At 41.9% G+C, this 21,942-nt stretch overlaps 1 long non-coding RNA gene across 3 annotated transcripts in view; it reads right to left on the bottom strand.

The window, feature by feature from the left end:
• The window catches only part of LOC148133127 (uncharacterized), a 220,074-nt gene extending 199,235 nt beyond the window's left edge, over positions 1-20,839 (bottom strand). For all 3 annotated transcript variants that reach the window (XR_015746488.1, XR_015746487.1, XR_015746489.1), the window contains exons 1-2: positions 20,741-20,839; positions 1,332-1,426 (exon numbers count right to left, since the gene is read on the bottom strand). This is a non-coding gene — a long non-coding RNA (uncharacterized LOC148133127). The remainder of the gene's footprint in view (positions 1-1,331; positions 1,427-20,740) is intronic.
• Between the last annotated feature and the right edge of the window lie 1,103 nt (positions 20,840-21,942).

Raw genomic sequence — 21,942 nt, 5'->3', positions numbered from 1 at the left:
TACACAATTGCGCTATTATCTTGCTTTCATGGGAAACACTGAGCAAAACAGGCAAACCTGGGCTGCACCATAGCCAGAGGGGCATTTAAGGCCCTTCCTTGCACCTGTGGAAAAGTTTTACTTAGCTGTCAAAATGCTTTAATGGAAACAGGCTGCCTAACAGATCACTTTCTCTACCTGGAATGATCCCCTCCTTAAATGCAAGCAATTTTGTCATAGTGTTTCAAATATAAGTATCATAAATTAGTGCAAGTGATGCTTTCATGATTAAGGATGCCACTTGCTTTACTTAATGTTTCATTGATTAAAAATGAAAACAACCCTCCTCATTAAAAGAAAATAGGAGTGGGGAAATCTGTGATATTATAGCCAGGATTAAGCATTAAGGCTAGAATTGCCAAATCTCTACAAACAGTTCAACCTCTGCTCAAATAGAGTGAGGAGGAGTTTTGCTATTCTCTTGGTATCTCCAGCAGGATGTTGGACTATTAAGGAAGGAATAACTTGACTTAAAACACTTTGGTGCCATTTTTTATCATGGATCTGTGACCTTCCAAATATCCCTGAGTGACAATTCCCAGCAGTGCCAATCTTTTTAGTCAACACTGAATGATCCAGGAGGTGCCCTTCTGTGTCTTCTTGGACCACCAAGTTTTTCACCATTAATAACAATAGCATTTAGGCTGATATGCTGGCCCATAGCACTTCACAGCACTTCTCTGGAAGGTTTACAATGTAGAAACATTATCTGCACAATTTTTTTGAATATACTTGGCTGAAGAGCTTAATGTTAATCTAAAACATGTATGATAATGGGCATTGTTCATCTCTGTATTGTACGTGCTTAAGATATACAATCATACGTGAAATATACAGTATTTATTTGAACAATGAATTGAGGGGCCTGTCTTAGGCTTACTTAGTTCCATAGTCTCTGTGAAATGGCTTTGATTAGACTCTGGTATTTCAACTGGGAAAGCAGAGTGATTTGCCTCTTCAAGATAAAGTTCTTGTGTTCTTTCAGAGCATTTTTTTCTTCTCTAGCACATGCAAAAAATAGGGAAGCACCTGTATTGACATTTCTTTCGACTGTTCCAGTAGCTTTTGTGAAGATCACACACAAATGCATAGGGGGCAGAGCTTGTACTATGATGTCATACTGCATGGTCCATTATTCTGACAAAGTCTTCCCTCACTGAAGCCATTGCTGTCCATTTCCACTGCTGGAGGAATGCGCAAATTCTACTTTTATCTTCAGTTCCAACCACCTCAATATTTGGAGCAAGGATGGGGGAACAAATATGTTACACACAACTTTTTATTTCTCTTACCCCTATTTCTCATTCTAAGGCAGCTCCATGTCCATTTTTCTGTTGTGACGTAGCACATGTGTATTTCAGATTACTCAGTTCACATATTTTAGAACCTGTGTAATGTAAAACACGTTACATTTATGTGTTAATGTCTCATTTATTGACAAGCAGTGAAATCTTAACTAACATGAGATCCAAGAAATATTTTTACACTTTCTAAAAATACCCACCAGAAAAGTTTCTGCAAGCAATAATGAATTGAGTGATTATTATTTTAGAGAAGCTAACAAGTGAATCTGGTGTTAGATTTCTGCCAATGCCCCTCATTATTTCGTGTGAAAAATATGTCCCTGTTTTTAATTCCCTTTCTACTGTGCACAGGAAAAGCAGTGAATCTATCCTCCCGCATTTCTATGGATGCTCCAAAACACATCAGCTAGACATACCTCTCCGTCCAATTGTATCATTACCAGGGACTCCAATCTATAACATCACTAAAGAATTAACAAAAAATCTTGGACACCTCACAAAAGAAAGCAAATATTGTTTGGTACTTAACACACAAGCTAGAACTTGTCGGCGTTGGCTGCCTTATGACTCACTACATTATTATGGCAGTTAAGAGCTGTGGTGCAGAGTGGTTAGAATGCAATATTGCAGGCTAACTCTGCCGACTGCCAACAGTTCAATCATCATAGTCTCAAAGGTTGACTCAGCCTTCCATCCTTCCAAGGTCAGTAAAATGAGGATCCAGATTGTTGCGGACAATATGTTGACTCTGTAAACCACTTAGGGCTGTAAAGCACTGTGAAGCTGTATATAAGTCTAAGTGCTATTGTTATTATTCCTTATTGGAAAAAAATCATTTGGTACTCATTGTTTTGGTACTCATGACTCCTTCTAGAACCAATGAATGATGAGTATTGAGGTACCACTGTACTCCCCCAACTCCCCACTAAAGTGCTTCCAAAGAATCAATCGTATTTCTGATCTTTAAGTATCCTGATGCAGTACCGTACCTCCTTTATGTTAACTAGCATGCTATGCTGGATACTATTTGAGGAATGATGTTAAAATGAAAATAACATTTTCCCCACATTTTGTTAATTTTTTTGTTTTCAAGGAGTAGATTTTGTTCCACCACAACTTTGTCTCTTCAGTGGCAGTCTATGTACTTTGTCTCCCAGAATGCAGGGGAAGTCATTGAGAATATAAACAGCTATTACAAACAATTCCAGGCCCTGAACTTTCTTATTTGGTGTGTGATACTAAAGTGTGTGTTATAGGGAACTTTTCAGAAGTGGCAGAAATACATCTTTATCCCCATCCTTTAAAAAAATTAATTTTGTACTTCTTCAAATCTTGAGATTATTTTAAGGTTACCAATACTACCTTAATGCTTTCTACTACATGGAATTAAGTTAGGTATTTAAGAAAAACCACTGCTTATTACAGTTTATTATTCCTATCAGTGACCAAAAGGCCTTGGGTTTAGGATGAGAGATTTAAGATAAGCAGAACTTCATCTCCTTTTGAAAGAAGAAATTGCATTTAGAGATAGTTATCTTACATCCCACTCCACAAATGACTCAGATGTCTTTTATTCAATGTTGTATATTATGATGGCTTTACAGACTAGTTTACACTGGCCTTTTAGTACAGCATTGGACTGCTGAAGAATTTATTTAAAAATTAAATAAATATCACCTTGTGTTTAAAATAATTTTTATCACACATTCTTACTTGTAGTGTTCCTAGAGTGGATATTTATGTGCCCAGGTAAGCATAGAGTCATGCTGGCCACATGACCACAGAAGTGTCTTCAGACAAAGCTGGCTCTTCAGCTGTGAATCAAAGATGAGCACCGTTCCTTAGACTGGCAGGGGACACCTTTACTTTTAGTTGTTTTAAGTGATAGCTTATTGAGAAGGGGTTGCACTACTTTTCCTTTCAAGAAATCCAGGGTCACACACCCCTCTTAACAAAACATACTATTTCATGGACCAAAACACATATCACCTCCTAATAGCTTTTACCACCCAGGAAAGTATGGATCTAATAAGTAGTTTTATTAGCAGACTTGAGAATCCTGTCTTCCTTCTCAGGGATTGCAGCTCAAACTCATCCCTGCTAATTATACAAGATGTTTTCAACACCTCAACAGGACTTGCCCAATTAGTGTCCATATCCAAGTAAATAAAGTGACTTTATTAACCAAAAACCTAGATAATTCCTCACAGTGGCCTTGCAGGTGGTGTTGGGGTTTATCCCTCCCCAGCAAGGAACAGTCATTCTAAAAAGGCTATCTGTAGACATACATGTGGTTCCTGAGTTACACTCATTCATTCAGCGACTGTTCAAAGTTACAACAACAACACTGGATAGGAGGAACTTACAATGGGTTCTCTTTGTTCTGTCCATTAAAAGCATCCTTGTGATCATGTGATCATTATCCTGGCACTCAGCACCTGGCTTACAATGACATGCTATGGTCCCATGGACATGATTTCCAATGTTCCCTGCCAGCTTCCCACAAATAAAGTCAATGGGAAGCCAGGAGAAAATCAGAAGTCGCAATTAAGGGTCCTCGTAATGACCCATGCAGATAACGATGCCAAATAGGACTGCCAGAATTACTGTCACTGAGTGATAAGGATGCATGGCATCACACTTTCCAATTACATTACTTAGGAGTAGAAAATCTAGTCTTAATTTCCATTATAACCTGAGGACTACCTGTATTAAGAGCAGTAAAACAGTTATCTTTGGGGAATCTTGCTATTGCCACAACGGTTCTATTGCCCTAATATGGTTCTTACATAGTTGAATTCACTCTTCATCTTTCTCCAAAGGTGCTGTAGGAATTTCTTCTGATGTTTCATCTTCCAAACTTCCTCAGCAAATGTCTCAAACTTTCAGGATCCATGAACAATAAGAGATCACAAAGGAACAAATCCTGCCCAAGGCCCTCATCACATGCCCATTCCCGGTAATAATGAAGGCCAAAACCACACCACACATCAGACTCTTGGCAAAAATCTTCAAGCTCCCTCTGGAACCCTATGGATGCACTAGACAGACTGATCTAACAGGTCCTACATCCCTATGGGTGGGGGGAGACACTATTAAACAGAAAAGCAATCAAAGTATTATGTCTAAGACAATGGACTAGTAGCAGTGTCCTGCCCGCTCAGATCATGTTGCAACCGCTGTGAGATAAAAACCAGATTTAGGTGTAACATCTAGTACAGAGGTCAGCAACCTGCAGCTCTAGAGCCAAATATGGATCTTTCATCCCTCTGCTATGGCTACCTGTTGCTCAAAAAATCCATCACAACCGCCAATGTGCGACACCCGCCGGCACACGATTTATTGAGCTTTTCGACCCCTGGTAGGCCAACCATGGATAAATCCAAGAAAAAACAAGTTTCAGAAGAAAATAGAATGTTTAATTCAAGTACATATGCTAGTTTTGTGGCTGCTCAGGAAATAGTCAGGCACAGAGGAAGGGTTTTGCGGCTCCCGGTGTTTTCTTTTCTGTGGGAAATGGGTCCAAATGGCTCCTTGAGTGTTTAAAGTTTTATTTATTTTATTTTATTTTTATTTGTCAATTGCTTACAAGATAATAGGTATAAGTAAAAACATAGTTATGAATACATGGATACATATAAGAAAAATAATAAAAAATATAAAAGAAACAATAGAACAGGGACGGTAGGCACGTTGGTGCGCTTATGCGTGCCCCCTACAGACCTCTTAGGAAAACCTCTTAGGAAAGGGGTGAGGTCAATAGTAGACAGTCTAAGGTTAAAGTTTTTGGGGTTTGGGGAAGAAACCACAGAGTCAGGTAGAGTATTCCAAATATTGACCACTCTGTTGCTGAAGTCGTATTTCCTGCAATCAAATTTGGTGCAATTAACCTTGAGTTTGTATCTATTGGTCTAGTATGTGTTGGGCTCTCAGTTATTTTGGCCAAGTTCATGGTCACCATGGAGGAAATGACCTCATGTGCTGCCCTCAACTCAACAACTCTCAAGTGGAAATTAAAATCCCCCAAGGACCATAAACTTTGGGGAGTCCACCACAGATCCAGTCATGCTTCTAACAGCTTAGATAGGGATTCTGCAACATAGCAGAAAGGCTGGTACTGAAACAACCAACCCTATTGCTCTCTACGGCCCTGCTCAGTTCAGAATCTAATCAAGATTGGGCCTGATTAGGCCTCAGAAGTCCCAAGCGCTACAGATGACCGGGAAATCAAATGAACATCTAAGAAGAAGGCCGTGGCAAACCACTGCTATCCTGCCAAAAGGAGTCATGCTTGACTTGTGAACAATTTTCTTTTCTTCTCTGTAGATACTAACAGTGCCTTTAATGATTAAAAAACAAGCTGTACAGTTACAGTATGTTTCCATTTAACATCGAGGGGCTTTGCAAACAAAGAAAAAGTGGGTTGTAAATCCTTTTCTTGACTAATTTGCACCAGAAGTGTTTTCATTGCTGGATTCCATTTATGCATGGCAGAGCCAATGATGCAGCTGAAAGTTGCTTAGCATGCTTTAGAAAGAACCCAGGTATTTCCAAGTGTCCTGGATTAATACACAGTGAGCCAAAAAGGGCAGGGAAAGGGCAGGCGACACCCTACATCCACGGCTGGGATCCAACCGGTGTAATAACCAGTTCGGTGAGCTGCGTGCACGTGTGCAGTGTTTGAAAATCATATTTTCCTGCAAGCCCTGTGTGTACCACAGCGCTTGCAGAGCAATCAGCTGTGCCACGCGAGGCAGCTGAGGTTGAAAAAGCAGGAAATAAAGGACACCCTAGAGCCCAGGCAGGCAGGTGGGCCAAACAGAAGATTGTTGGAGCAAACCGGTTCGATCTCAGCTGATCTTCGGAACTACCAGTTCGGTAGAACCAGCCCGAACCGGTAGCATCCCACCTCTGCCTACATCCATCTTCCTTTTAATCTCCAGAATATTTGAGCTCTGAGTTTCAGACTTCCCTAACCAACTGTTCCTTCCCTAATGTATTCAAATGAGTGCCATGTTATTGTTATCAGAACATTTGAATTTCAAAAAGTGCACACTTCCACTTAGCTGCAGTTTGAGAAGTGAAGCAGGGCGCTTTTCAAAGAATGGTTTCATTGTTTGGAAGCCACCATCCTTGGCTTTATGCTCTCTCTCCCCCCCACCCTTCTCATGGTGACACACTTGCTATGGATTTCTGACAGGCTGAAAAGGCAAGCATTCTTGGATGTAAAAATGATTTCATGCCAAGACAATAGCCAAAATAATTCTGAACTGCAGTTCTTCGGGGGAAGTTCTCCAACTGTTGATATAAAAACGGCAGTCTTTCTCATATTTAGAGTTTATCGAAACACCTGCTATCTCCAAGCTTGGCTGGTTGACAAAGCTCCCCAGAGGCTAAAACCTGTACATTTGAGATGTGCAGGATATCATCTTGGCATTTAATCGTATTTGCACGAGGGATGAGCACTGGGGAGAAGATTCATTTCTGGTCTTGTTTCCTTCTGGTGGTAATATCTTTGTGCACATGGATTGAGAGTTTTTGTTTCTGATTTCAATTATGAAAATGGCTGAGAAAAGGAAGCGGCTTTCCTTGCAAGCTCCTCCAAGGGTCCTTGTCAAAGGTGGGTTGTTGTTGTTGTTTTTGCTTCCAGCTGCTTTCACATCTGCAGCCTTTCATTCTCCTATGCATGTACAGTCACAGGGACTGCACAGAAGGAGTGAAGGGCTGAAAACTGGGGAGGAGAACCTCACCCACACACAGGCATCTTTAGTTGAGGACGACAACAACCTAAGCTAAGATAAGATAACTTTTATTGTCAATTTTTTTTACTGTGAACACACTGGCCCACATTAAAAATGAAAATCTGTTGCCTGCTCTCAAGAGAAAGTGTATATCTACCCAAACACATACATAACACACATATATACATGCTATATACATATATAAATATATACCTGCACCATACAATTATATACGTATATATATTAATAAGTGTCCATTTTGAATACGTAGCAGAAAGAGAGTTCACAAGGTTGATACTGTATGGAACAAAATGGTGCCCAAATCTAGATTTTCTGCTCAGGGGTGGGATTCCACTGGTATAACAATCAGTTTGGTGATCGTGCGCTTTGCATTTAAAAAAGCTCTAAAACTTACTCTTGTGAACTAAAGAAATGTAATTAATAAAGATTCATTTGCCTAGCAGGATCGTAATCCTGCACGTCCTATTGGCCCATATAATGGCAAGTTATGATTGGTTCATTCCGAGCAATCTGACTGGCTGTTGGCGGGCCGCGCCAAGATTCAAACGCTATAACACTATCCATTGGTTATCCGGATAGCAGCTTACGCTATAAAAGAGTGACTGCTAGCCGGGGGTTTTGGTCTCTGTTAACATGCTGTAAATAAAGAGCTGAAGTTCAAGGTTGACAGTCTGGTCTCTGTTCATTAAACCCATGCCTCAAACTTAACACTGGCGACATACGGAGACAAAAGAGCTGACTAAACCCTACAGAGCACCAACCGAAGCACATGGCTGAGAGCGCATCTACATCGGCAGGATGTCAGGTGGCGCTATACCACCTGCTCCTTTTGACCCAGAAAAGGAAGACTGGGAGTCGTATATGGATCGGTGTTAGGTATAACATTGATACCAAATATGGTTTGGGTGAATAAATATATAAAACTTAGATATCATGGTTTAAGTGCTTATCACTTTAAGCACAATGCAGCAGGCAATTAGCCGATTAAGGGTGCGGTTAGAAGTTACAATATAAGGAAGCATTAGAAGCAGGAAAGCTTACTGCGATTTACTGGCTGTTACTGTCTCCGGCTGTAACTGTGTGCCGATGCTGGCTGTAACTGTTACTGTGTGCTGCTGCGACTAACTGTGATTAATTACTGTGAGTGCCTGTGACTGAACTGTTATTGTTTGCTACTGTTTGCTGAATATCCAGCGTTTGTTTCTCTGGAGAGTGAAACCGGAGGAGGAGAAGATATCTTTATCGGCTGATAAAGATATTGCAAGGACTCTTAACTTGGACTATACTAGTGAGTCTTACTGGATGGAAATACTGTGAATGACTTAATGGACTGAATGACAATGCTTAAACTCTAACTGGATTAAAAACTATTTAAACTACAAACAGTGTTTGTGTTCAGTGTGTGTATACTCTGGGGCCCTTCCGCTCTCTTTTGGCTTCCTGGCTTGACTACTGCTGCAATACTCTTCTAGGGGTTAATTCCCAATACCTAACATTGGTTATGGGCCCAGCAGCATAGTCTAACTAACCAGGATATAGCAGAGAGAGTTGGTGTGAGTTGCACATTACTGTAAAAACAAACTGTTTTAATTAGTTTAAAATAGTCAAAATATCTGAAGAGTAATGGCACAAGTAAATTTGTCACAACTGTCCATGATATCCAGGCTGGATGGAACAAACTATGTTTCATGGTCAATGAAATGTAGTTTACTTCTACGCAGAGAAGGTTTGTGGGACATTATAGCAAACCCACCAGATGTGAGTAGCTGGGATCCTGCTAATGATGATGATAACGAAAAGTTACAAGACTTTAAACTGAAGAATGAGCAGGCTTTATGCATCATAGGACTGACTCTCTGTGATCAGCAGCTTGTCCATATTCGTGGAGAAGAAAATGCTGCAAACTGCTGGGAGAACCTCAGGAAGATTTATGTTCGGGACAGTGTAGGAGCACATATAAATCTTACACGGAAGCTTTTCGAACGCATCTTCAGAGGAATGGAGATATGTTAGTTCATTTAAACTGTATGAAGAGCATTTTTCAAGATTTGCAAGAAAAGAGCTTATATTTAATGAACTGCAACAAGTCTACATAATATTATCTTCATTAGATCAAAGCTATGATGACTATGTGACTTCGTTAGAGGTATTGCCAAAAGAAAGCCTCTCATTAACCGAGATTACAGGCAGGCTACTAGAAGAAGCCAGAAGAAGGCATGAGCGTGACGAGCTGAGAGAAGATAAGAAAGAAGAGAAATTATCTTCAAAGTTTGAAAGAAACCAGCAAAGCAAAGTAAAGCACCGAAAGAAGAGAATTTATCTTCAACAGCATACACAATTAAAAAGTGTTTTAATTGTGGAGGCAGAGGACATTGGCAAGATTCTGCAAAAAGAGAAAAGAAGCATTTGAACTAGCCACGTTTAGCAACTCTGATGTGAAGAATAATTTATGGGTGGTTGACAGTGGCGCATCCCACTGCATCACAAGAGATAAGACAAAATTTATAAAAATGTCTACAAGTTCTCAACATATATCTCTTGCAAACGGCTGGAACCTGAAAGCGAAAGGTCAAGGTTTTGCACGTTGTCCGTATATAAACCAGGATATAAAAATGTTGTATGTACCATAACTAAAGTTTAATTTGCTTTCAGTAAGGGTATTAGATAAATTAGGTTATGTAATTACTTTTAAAGATAATAATTGCATAATTGAAAAAGATAACAAAAGGGTAACTGCAGCTTTAAATGGAACATTATATGTCTTAGATAATAGTAAGAAAGGGGAGGCTCAAACTGTATTTAATAATATAAAGCCTCATGATGAATGTATCCATTTATTGCATAGGCGTTTGGGGCATGTAAATTTTAAAATGCTAAAACGTACAGTTGAGTTATCTGAAGGAATAAGGTTAAAACCTTGTGATAAATATTTGCGTTGTAATGTTTGCTGTGAAGATAAGAGCAAAGTATTGCCTGCAAATAGGCTAAATGGTTTCAAAACAAAAGAACCTTTAGAAGTAGTATTTGCAGACATAATAGGTCCAAAGAAACCCAGTATGGGGGTGCTAGATATATACTGAGCATTATGGACCATTATTCTAGATATGGGTTTTGCTATTTAATGAAAAGCAAAACTGAAACATATCAACATTTTTTCAATTGGCTTAGGTTTGCTGAAAGAAAGTCTAAGCGACAACTGATAACCCTGGTGACAGATAATGGTCGGAATTTATTAATAACAAATTCCAGAACAGACTTAAGGTAGCTGGAATAGAGCATAAGAAGTCTGCTCCATACAGGCCAGAACATAACGCTTTTATTGAAAGAAGAGGCCAAACACTACAGGCAATGGTTAGAACAATGTTAAATGATTCTGGGTTACCTGATTCTTTGTGGGGAGGCTACAATGTGTGCTAATAACATATTGAACAACGTTGTTAATACAACAACAGGTGAAATTCCATTCACCAGATGGCATGGCAGGAAACCTGATCTAAGTTACCTGCACACATTTGGTGCACCAGCATGGGTGCATATTCCTGCACAACTCAGAAAAAAGGGCAACATAGAGCTAAAAGATTTTTCTTCGTTGGTTATCAGGCAAACCATAGGGCATATAGATTTTGGGAGAAAGGCACATCTAAAGTGTTATGTAGTGCTAGTGCCCAATTTCTAGAACATGAAGGATGGGAGAAATTATAACAGGATGAGGAAGATGAACAGGTAGTAGTTCAACAAAGTCCTCCTGTAAGCCCTGTAATTCCCAGAAGAACTACACGTGTATCTAGACCGCCTGATAGGTACCAGGCTAACACAGTGTGCCAGATTAATCAAGTTCCTAATTCTGTTGAAGAAATTAAAAGTATCCTATTAAGGAAAAAGAAAAATGGTATGCAGCAATGAATAAGGAACTGAATTCATTAAGTGATATGAAGGTGTTTGAAAATGCCAAATTACCTGTAGGAAAGAAATCCATTGGCTGCAAATGGATATTTAAGGTAAAAACAGATAAAGATGGTAATTTAATCCATAAGGCAAGGTTAGTAGCCCAAGGTTTTAGGCAGAATGCTAATGACTACGATGAGGTGTTTGCACCTAGTCTTAAGGCAGCAACCTTGAGGGCAGCTTTAGTGTGGGCAGCTAGTAAAAACTATATAGTTAACCATCTAGATGTGGAAACTGCTTACTTGCACGCCCCATTAAAACATATTATTTATATGAAAAAACCTGTTGGTATTAAAAGTGAAAATAAGGATAATAATGATTGTTGGTTGTTAAAGAAAAGCCTCTATGGTCTTAAACAATCAGGCTATGAATGGAACCAGTATATTGTAAAGGAACTAGACAATATAGGATTTAAAGCTGGTTTAGCTGATCCATGTCTGTTTAAGAAGGAGACAAATGGGAAAGTATCATTATTATTACTATTCACAGATGACATTGCATTGATAACTGAAACTAATGATGAAGCAAATAAAATAATAGCATCATTAGGAAAGAGAATAAAGATCAAGCAATTAGGGGAGATAAAGAAGTATCTCGGTTTGAATATAAAGAAAACAAGGAAAGGTTTTAAGATATCTCAGGAAGATAAGATAAGCAAATTGCTAAAAGATTACAAGATGGAGCTTTGTAAGCCAGCTAAGACTCCAATGAGTCAGGAGTTTAGCAACACTGATGTACAAAGCCCTGAGTTTGATAAGGTGATTTATCAATCTTTAATTGGTAGTTTGAGTTATATTAGTAATTGGTCTAGACCAGATATATCGTACTGCGTGAATCAGTTGGCTAGATTCAATTCTGCACCATGTGAAAGACACTGGAACGCAGCTAAGAGGATATTAAGATATCTTAAAAAGACAATGAATTATTCATTGTATTTAGAACCAAAGGGTGATTTAATTTTGAGTGCTTATGCAGATGCTAGCTTTGCATCAGAAAGAGACACTAGAAAGTCGACTTCAGGAACAGCCATAATGCTGGGTAATACATTAATAGGCTGGAAGTCAATAAGACAACAGCATATAAGTTTGTCTACTATGGAGGCAGAATTCTCCTGTTTATCATTGTTATGTACAGAATTAATAATGTATAAACAAATGTTAATTGATATAGGTATAACTGTAGATTATCCTATAATTATACATGAAGATAATCAGGCAGCAATTCAAATGGCCACAAATATTGGAGTAAAAACAAGGAGCAAGCATACAGATCTAAGATACCTAAACGTGAGACAATCTGTAAGAAGTAAGATGATTCAGCTAGAGTACTGTATGTCGGAGGACAATTTAGCTGATAATTTTACTAAAGCCCAAGGTGCCAGTAAGCACCAGGAGAGTTGTGAAAAATATGGGATAAGATTGTAAGGTATTATATATTTATTTCACCCAAAGGGGAGTATGTTAGGTATAACATTGATACCAAATATGGTTTGGGTGAATAAATATATAAAACTTAGATATCATGGTTTAAGTGCTTATCACTTTAAGTACAATGCAGCAGGCAATTAGCCGATTAAGGGTGCGGTTAGAAGTTACAATATAAGGAAGCATTAGAAGCAGGAAAGCTTACTGCGATTTACTGGCTGTTACTGTCTCCGGCTGTAACTGTGTGCCGATGCTGGCTGTAACTGTTACTGTGTGCTGCTGCGACTAACTGTGATTAATTACTGTGAGTGCCTGTGACTGAACTGTTATTGTTTGCTACTGTTTGCTGAATATCCAGCGTTTGTTTCTCTGGAGAGTGAAACCGGAGGAGGAGAAGATATCTTTATCGGCTGATAAAGATATTGCAAGACTCTTAACTTGGACTATACTAGTGAGTCTTACTGGATGGAAATACTGTGAATGACTTAATGGACTGAATGACAATGCTTAAACTCTAACTGGATTAAAAACTATTTAAACTACAAACAGTGTTTGTGTTCAGTGTGTGTATACTCTGGGGCCCTTCCGCTCTCATTTGGCTTCCTGGCTTGACTACTGCTGCAATACTCTTCTAGGGGTTAATTCCCAATACCTAACAATCGGTTTCAAATGTTTCTAGAAACCAACAATTTGAAAGACGCAACACCCGGAAAGAAGCGGGCGGTGTACTTGACCCATTGTGGACCAGCCGTTTTTAGGATGACGAAGGCGCTCGCGAAACCGGCTGAGGTGAAATCAATGGATTGGGACAACCTCGAACCTATCCTACGGGCTCACTATGCCCCCGCCGTACCAACGTTGGTCCGGAGACACAAATTTTATCAACGGGATCAGCGGAAGGGTGAAAGTATTGCAGACTTCATCACTGACCTTAGAAACCTGGGAGACTTCTGTGGTTTTTCAGACCTAGAAGAAGCTATGCGAGACCGCATAGTTCTGGGATTAGATGACCACACAGTACAGAGCAAGATCATGGCAAAAGGGGACATCGATCTTGCAGATGCCATTGCTGACGCTACTGCAGCAGAGGCAACCAAGAAGTCGGCCGCTCGAATGCGCCGCACCAACGCACTGCTCCGTCAATTCGCCCGTGAAGCCTCGCCTCAACTAGAAAGACACTCAGCAACAGCGCACCATGAGGACCTCGAGTCCCAATCCGAGAGTGATGAAGAAGAGGTTAACAGACTTCGGGCTGAACGAGATCAACAAACTCTAAAACTTCAGCGCCCATGTGCGGGTTGTGGGGGAAACCACCCGCGATCCGGTTGCAAATTCCTCGACGCAATCTGCCGTTCCTGTGGGAAGAGAGGCCACATCGCACGGGTCTGCAGAAGTAAGAGGGAATTCAACACAAACAGAAAGGAGAACAACCTCCGCCAAACCACAGGGAACCTCCCTGCAAATCGGGATCGTTTGAATAACCAATGGAACAACCATGCCTACAGCAGCAAAACATCTGCTCTTCCAGCACGACGAGAAGAGACACACCAGACTATTATTATCGGCCACACTTCGTCATTAGACAAACAAAAGATCCGAGTGGAAGTGGCCATCGAGAACAAACCTTGCCTGATGGAAGTTGACTCCGGATCATCCCTCTCGATGGTTTCCTGGAAGACCCTTAAACAGCTGATCCCTGCCATCCGTCGGCAAGACCTCAGGACACAGAAAATCATCCTCAGAGATTACCAGGGGAACACGATCCCAGTCGTCAGAGTGAGTCAAGTCCAAGTATCTTTTAAAGATCGTGCCGTGTCACTCCCATTAACTGTCGTCGATGGTGACCGGCCCAGCTTACTAGGCCTACAATGGTTCGCCCCACTCTGGATCGAGGTGGCCGGCATTCACCAGGCCGGAAGTGACGATTGGGAAGAGAGCATCGTCCAGGAATTCCACGACGTGTTTTCGGACAACTTAGGCAAGTACAAGGGGACCCCTATATCATTTAGCCTCAATCCAGAAGTAGCCCCTATCCGCCTTAAGCCTCGTCGGGTGCCATTCGCCCTTAAACCCAAGATTGACGAGCAACTTGATAAGTTAATAGCCCAAGGGGTGCTGGAGCCTATTGACCACGCCCGTTGGGAAACCCCAATCGTAACCCCCATCAAACCGGATGGGTCGATCAGAATTTGTGGAGACTACCGCGCCACTCTGAACCACGCACTCCAACAGAGCGCTTATCCGGTGCCGGTGGTTCAACATCTTCTCCACTCCCTGGGCGGCGGGAAGATCTTCGCAAAGTTAGACTTAGCGCAAGCGTATCAACAACTACCCATTGATGCGGAAACCGCAGAGGCACAGACTATCGTTACACACCGAGGTGCCTTCAAATGCAACAGACTCCAGTTCGGAGTGAGTGCAGCCCCCGGGATATTTCAGAGTCTAATGGAGAGACTTTTACAGGGAATAAAAGGGGTTGTACCATACTTCGATGACATGCTAATTGCTGCCCCAAATAGAGAAGAGCTTGAAAGGCGTCTCAGATTGGTTTTACATAGATTTAAGGACGCCGGTCTCAAGGTTAAAAAAAATAAATGTCAACTATGCACTGAAAGGGTAGAGTTTCTCGGATACCTCCTCGATAAACACGGTATTCACCCTACCGAAAACAAACTCAGGGCAATCAAGAACGCCCCAAGACCTAAAAGTAAGGCTGATCTCCAGGCCTTCTTGGGACTCATTAATTTTTACAACATCTTCTTGCCTCACAAGGCAAGAGTAGCCGAACCCTTACATCGACTTCTCGACAAGAAAGCTATTTGGGTTTGGGGTCACAAAGAAGAGCGCTCTTTCAGAAAGGTGAAGGACTTATTAACCTCCGACGCTGTGTTAATGCAGTACAACGAGACTTTGCCGTTAAATATTACGTCCGACGCGTCACCGTTTGGGGTTGGAGCCATTTTGAGCCACGTGTTACCAAACGGGAATGAGGCTCCGATTGCGTACTTTTCCCGCACGTTATCAAAGGCTGAATGAAACTATAGCCAACTTGACAAAGAGGCTCTTGCTATTGTATCGGCCGTGAAGCGATTTCACGAATATGTTTACGGGCGGCCATTTACTCTAGTTACAGACCACAAGCCCTTACTTGGCATTTTAGCAGGGGATAAACCAACTCCGCATATATTGTCGCCTAGAATGACTCGCTGGTCAGAATTCCTAGCAGCCTACAACTACGTACTGCAGCATCGCCCGGGGAAAGCCATTCCCCACGCTGACTCTTTGAGCCGTTCCCCACTTCCGGAAACCGTCAGCGACCCAGCTCCGACCCTCACTACGCTGCAAATTGAAACCCTCAACTCGCCGCCACTAACGGCAAGGGATATCGCCGCCGACACAAAACGGGACGCTATCCTCGCAAGAGTTCTCAGTTGGGTCAAACGCGGGTGGCCAGTCGAAGAAACCCCCGCCATTTTCGCGCCGTTCAAGCACCGGCAAATGGAACTATACTCCCAAAAGGGCTGCATCCTATGGGGAGATAGAGTCGTCGTGCCAGAGAGACTACAGCGACTCGTGTTGCAAACCCTGCACGAAGGACATCCGGGCATCGTCCGCATGAAGGCCCTTGCTCGAAGCTACGCGTGGTGGCCAGGCATCAATAAACAAATTGAAGCCTGGGTTACCACGTGTAGAAACTGCCAAGAAGTCAGCAACGCCCCACCGAGAGCAATTCCCACCGAATGGGAAACTCCTTGAGGCCCGTGGTCCCGCATCCACATTGATTTCGCAGAACCCACAAAAGGACATACTTTTCTCCTAACCGTGGATGCTTACTCCAACTGGCTCAAAATCCACAAGATGAAAAGCACAACTACTGACTCTGTTATTAAAAAAACTAGATAGATTATTTGCAACACACGGTTTCCCGGACGTTCTAGTTTCCGACAACAGACCCCAGTTTACTGCCCTCACCTTCGAAATATACTTGGTGGGCCGGGGCATCCGCCATGCCTTAACTTCGCCGGCTCACCCTGCGGCAAACGGTAGGGCAGAACGGATGGTCCAATTCCTTAAAAAGACACTCCAAAAAATGGATCCGGGGGACATCGACGCTAGATTGAACAAAATATTCTTACTACAACACATTACCCCCCACAGTGTCACCAACAAGACCCCAGCCGAACTTTTAATGGGGCGGAAGCTTCGCTCCCACCTCGACCGACTACACCCATCTTACTCGCCAGAGAAACCTTGTGGATCCAGCGGAATGTATCACCAATTCAAGGTAGGCGACTTGGTCTACGCAAAAAACCTTTCCGGCGAACCGTTGTGGGTCCCAGCCACAGTAGTCTACCTCACTGGCCCTAGATCTTACCGCCTTAAGACGATAGACAGCAAGATGTGGAAACGCCACATAGATCAACTTCAATCTCGCTTACAACCAAATATCCGCGACCCCTCCAACTTCCAAACTCAAGGGGGAGGGAATACCGAGGGGGACGAAGGCCGTATAGACGACGACGTAATCGAGGACAGACGGCCGCTAAACCGGGTACTCGCACCACCCGAAGAAGGTCCGGGATCGGGGGCATCCTCCCCGCAGAGGAACACCATAGTGGAAACATGCCCGCCCAATCCAGGAATGGACTTAAGGGACCCTGATAGTGCCGAAAACAGCATCACGGAATCAACCCTGGGCTAAGACGAGCCTTGCGTTCCACCGGAACCGAACTTTAAACAAAAACCGGTGGAACAGCGAAAATCAAATAGGCAGGTAAAACGACCTGCATACCTGCGTGATTACGTCACCATGGCCGTCAAACGAAACCCAGGGGGGAGGGGTGTTGTGAACTAAAGAAATGTAATTAATAAAGATTCATTTGCCTAGCAGGATCGTAATCCTGCACGTCCTATTGGCCCATATAATGGCAAGTTATGATTGGTTCATTCCGAGCAATCTGACTGGCTGTTGGCGGGCCGCGCCAAGATTCAAATGCTATAACACTATCCATTGGTTATCCGGATAGCAGCTTACGCTATAAAAGAGTGACTGCTAGCCGGGGGTTTTGGTCTCTGTTAACATGCTGTAAATAAAGAGCTGAAGTTCAAGGTTGACAGTCTGGTCTCCGTTCATTAAACCCATGCCTCAAACTTAACACTTACCTTCTACTGCAGTCCCTGTGAATAAAACAGCTGAGGCACGGCCAACCACTCTGCCACTCAAATCATATATGAGAAACACGGTAGCTATTTTCCAAAGCACCCGAAGCCCAAACAAGGAATAGCGAATGGAAACTGAACAAGGAGAAATTCAACCTGGAAATAAGGAGAAATTTTCTGACAGTGAGAGCAATCAACCAATGGAACAGGTTGCATTCGGAAGTTGTGGGAGCTTCATCACTGGAAGCTTTCAAGAAGAAACTGAACTGCCATCTGTCAGAAATGGTGTAGGGTCTGCTTGGGTGGGTGGCTGGAGTAGATGACCTACAAGGTCCCTTCCAAATCTGTTAATCTATATATGAAATTCCTTAAGAAACAAATATATTTGTCAGAAAGTTTTTTTCTAGAGCTCTCTTTGGACCACTGGCCTCCACAGAAAGACATGGGAGGTTTCATAGAGTCCCGATTGAAGAGAGACCATGCACAGTATCTTGATGTGGTAAATCACAACAGTGCTACAACTACACGAGATATATTCCCCTCTACAATACAAACATTGAAATGGAACAAAGCTGCCACACACTGGGGGGGAAACCACTTATTTCCTCCTTTGCCACCTAAAAAAAGACATATTTCTATCAAGATTTAAACTCTGCCAGCCTGGAAAATTGTCAGAAATTCTGGGAGTTATAGTCCAAAGAAGGTCAGAATCGTTATTTATTTTTTTAAATTTTTATTTATTAAATGTGTTTGCCACAAGGCAGCTCTGGGTGGCTTACAATATTAAAAGGAAATCATAAATATCTAAAATCATGTTAAAATTGCAAATAAATACAATTTACAACTAAAGATGGGGAAGAAGGAAGGAGAATATGTCGGGGGGAACTGGCATCAATCAATCAACCGCCTCCACTGTGATTCTCCTTCCACCGGAGCGCCAAGCCAACTCAAGTCTTCAGGCCCTGGTGAAAAGTCAGGAGAATGAGAGCTGATATCCCCTTAGGAGGCAAGATGTTCTAAAGGGCCTAGGCCACAGCAGAGAAGACTCTTCTCTTAAACGCTGCCAGCTGAAATTTCTTATCTGATGAAATCTGCAGCATGCCTCCTCTGACAGGCCTATCTCATAGGGGTGAGACAGTTCTCTTACATTACAGTTTGAGGGGGTGGGGTTTTCTCCAGTGGTGGGATTCAAAAATTTGTTTACTACCGGTTCTGTGGGCGTGGCTTGATGGGCACAGCAGGGGAAGGATATTGTAAAATCTCCAGTCAGAGGTGGCATTTGCCAGTTCTCTGAACTACTCAAAATTTCTGCTACTGGTTCTCCAGAACTGGTCAGAACCTGCTGAATACCACCTCTGGTTTTCTCCTTTTTTTTCATTTCTTGCATTTCTTTTTTTTTTTTTTTTAAGAAAAACAATTCTTGATAAATGTAACTAAAAAGAATAAAATAAAAAGAAAATTATCTCATCTTAAAATCTGGGTGCAGTGTCACTCTATAAAGGAAGAAGCAATGTCTGAGGGCTATTCTGAAAATTACACCACAGATTTCCCCCTCCCCCTTAAAACGTGTATGCTGAAGAGACGGTTGAAATTGACTGCTTAATTTACACACCTATTTCTTACATTCATTCTGTTACATTCACACTTTGTATTTGGTGGATATGCTTTAACCTGTTTTAATTTACACCTTTCTGCCCAAATATCTTGGGTGTTTGTCCTCTCACAATTCCTAATGTCCAAAAGAGCATATGCTACTATCTTTCTGTATCTGGCAAAACCAACAATAAAAACTGTGCTAATATGAAAAAAAGTTCCAAGAATGAAGGCCAGATTTTAGCTTGATTTAGGTTCTTTTTAACATAGAATAGAATAGAATAACAGAGCTGGAAAGTACCTTAAAGATCTTAAAGACCAACCCCCTGCTTAGGCAGGAAACCCTATGCCAGTGATGGTGAACGTTTTTGTTGTGGTGTGCCGAAAGCACGCCGACACCCACAATGCAATGCGCTCTGCTCCCCCGCGCATGCGCATGCAACCCTCCCCACCCCCTTACCTGCACCGCTCAGCTTCACACCTCCCAGCTGATTTTCAGCCTGTTTGAGGCTGTTTTCGCCCTCCCGGGAGCTTGAGGAAATCCTCTGCAGCCTTTGGAGGCCGAAAAACAGGCCTGTTTTGGCACTTCTGGCATTACACCCCCCACCCCACCCCCCCCCACCCCCAGGCTTCAGAGACCTTCTGGAGGCTGAAAATGGGCACTTCTGGTATTTCTGGAAGACCTGTTTTTCAGCCTCCCGAGGCTGCAGAGGCTCCCTCACTTTTTTACCCTTTGGGAGGGCAAAAAAGGCCTCAAACGGGCCGAAAATCAGCTGAGAGGCACATGCATGCGCGGTGCAGGTAAGTTTGGCTGGGGCTTGCGTGCCCGCAGAAATGGGTCTGCGTGCCACCTGTGGCACACATACAATAGGTTTGCCATCATGGCCCTATGCCATTTCAGACAAATGGTTATCCAATCTCTTCTTAAAAACTTCCAGTGTTGGAACATTCACAACTTTGGAAGCAAGTTGTTCCACTGAGTAATTGTTCTAACTGTTCTAACATTGAGACTTCTGCTGCCATATCCTGCTTTGTCCTCCTTCGTTCATTTCAGAGCTTTTCTTTTGAAAAAGAAGTCTGAAGTCTGTCCTACTTGTTTCTTGTCCCCCTCACAGTTTGAATCCGGCAGGAACCGCTTGGCTTCTCTGAAAATTTCAACATTCAGTCCCTGCTATCAGTGTGTGGCTTAATCCTTGGGTTACGCTTGCCAGACATTTATAGCAGGAAATGTGGAGGCTGCAGTCCTAAATCTGCAAACTCACAAGGTCTTACTGCCAAATAAATATGGTCACAGCTCTAAATCACATATCAGAAATTCTTGTAGCATCTTCTTCTTTCACAGCAACAAATACATGCTGTGAGGCAAATCATGTTAAACCATTTATGGCCGCACATTGTCACATTCTAAATTAGTCCAGCAAATCAGTCCATGAGGCCACGGTGGGAAATGGACATTATTATTAGAATTATGCCTCAGTCCTTTCCTTCCCCTCCTCATTGGTTCTTTCCTTACCATTTCTAATCCCGTCTTCAGAAGAGCCCCCTTATTTATACAGGGGACTGCAGTATGAAGGCAGTGTTAAGGAAAGCCTTCATGGGTGTATCGTGGCACATGTTCTGCCTTGGAAACAAACCGTATTTGTCGGCTACAATTGTAGGTTCTTGCACTTTGATCAATAGATAGGAGTAGACAGTTAATGAGTAAGTTAATAATTAACTAAGGAAAATGTTTGCCAGGCCTAAATATTCCTTGTGATCTTGACTGAAACAAAACAGATGGGGGGTGGGGTGTTTGTATGTTATAGGTGTGTATTGCTTATTTTTCCTGTTCTACATTTAGGAAACTTAGCATCTTCTACTGATACTTTTAATAGCTACTGCATTTACTTACCTGCAACAGCAGTTCTGCAAAGATGGCTTGCCAAAACATAATGAAAAATAACATTCACTGGATTTTCTAGTGCGAAAGGAAAATGTTTTTTGTAGTTGCAAATAAGAGATGCCAAATGTCTGCATACGCGACTCTCCGGATGGTAGTTGAAAACCCATCACCCGGCGTACTGAAAACAGGTTTCTAAATATTTTATACACCATTCCAAGACTGAAAATAAATGTCATTTTCAGTGACCTATAAGCTGCGTTGTTTGAATGCACACACACACACCTCTTCAGATAATTTAAAATCTGAAAATGTATTTCATGTCTTTTTTGAAAAAGCTTTTAGAAGGGTACACTATAGCTGTGCTTTTCATTGCACAGGAAGCACGAGAAAGCTTAGCATTCATTTAGAATCCAGACTGATTCTAATCGCTTCATCATCATCATCTTTTTTTGGAAATTCAGCTTTTAGTTTTCTCCTCTCCTCTCCCTCCCATCCCTTCCAAGTCTCAGAAATCCAAAAACAAGACAAAACAAAATGGTGATATCTTGCAGGAGGTTAACAGTCAAGCCAAAGACAGGAGTTTTCTCAAACAATTGTGATTGACTCTCCGGCTGTGTTACTGGATAGGAAATACAATGAGTGATGAACAACGAGATTAGAGGTTTTAGCCTGACAGATAACATAACTCTTTTTACAATGACTTTTCAACTGCTTCAGCTGTCTTCATCTGTCAAAACAAGAGCACTACAGTGTGGAGAAGTGAGGAGAAATAACATTGACGAAAATGTGAAACTGGGAGAACTCCTTTAAATATGAATGGATATTATTAAAAT

Source organism: Notechis scutatus, chromosome 1 (genome assembly GCF_049901735.1).
Source record: "Notechis scutatus isolate UNSWTSFEM ecotype Mainland chromosome 1, rNotScu1.2, whole genome shotgun sequence".
In the NCBI taxonomy this organism is placed as follows: Eukaryota; Metazoa; Chordata; class Lepidosauria; order Squamata; family Elapidae; genus Notechis; species Notechis scutatus.
This window is presented reverse-complemented; position numbering and strand designations above follow the sequence as displayed.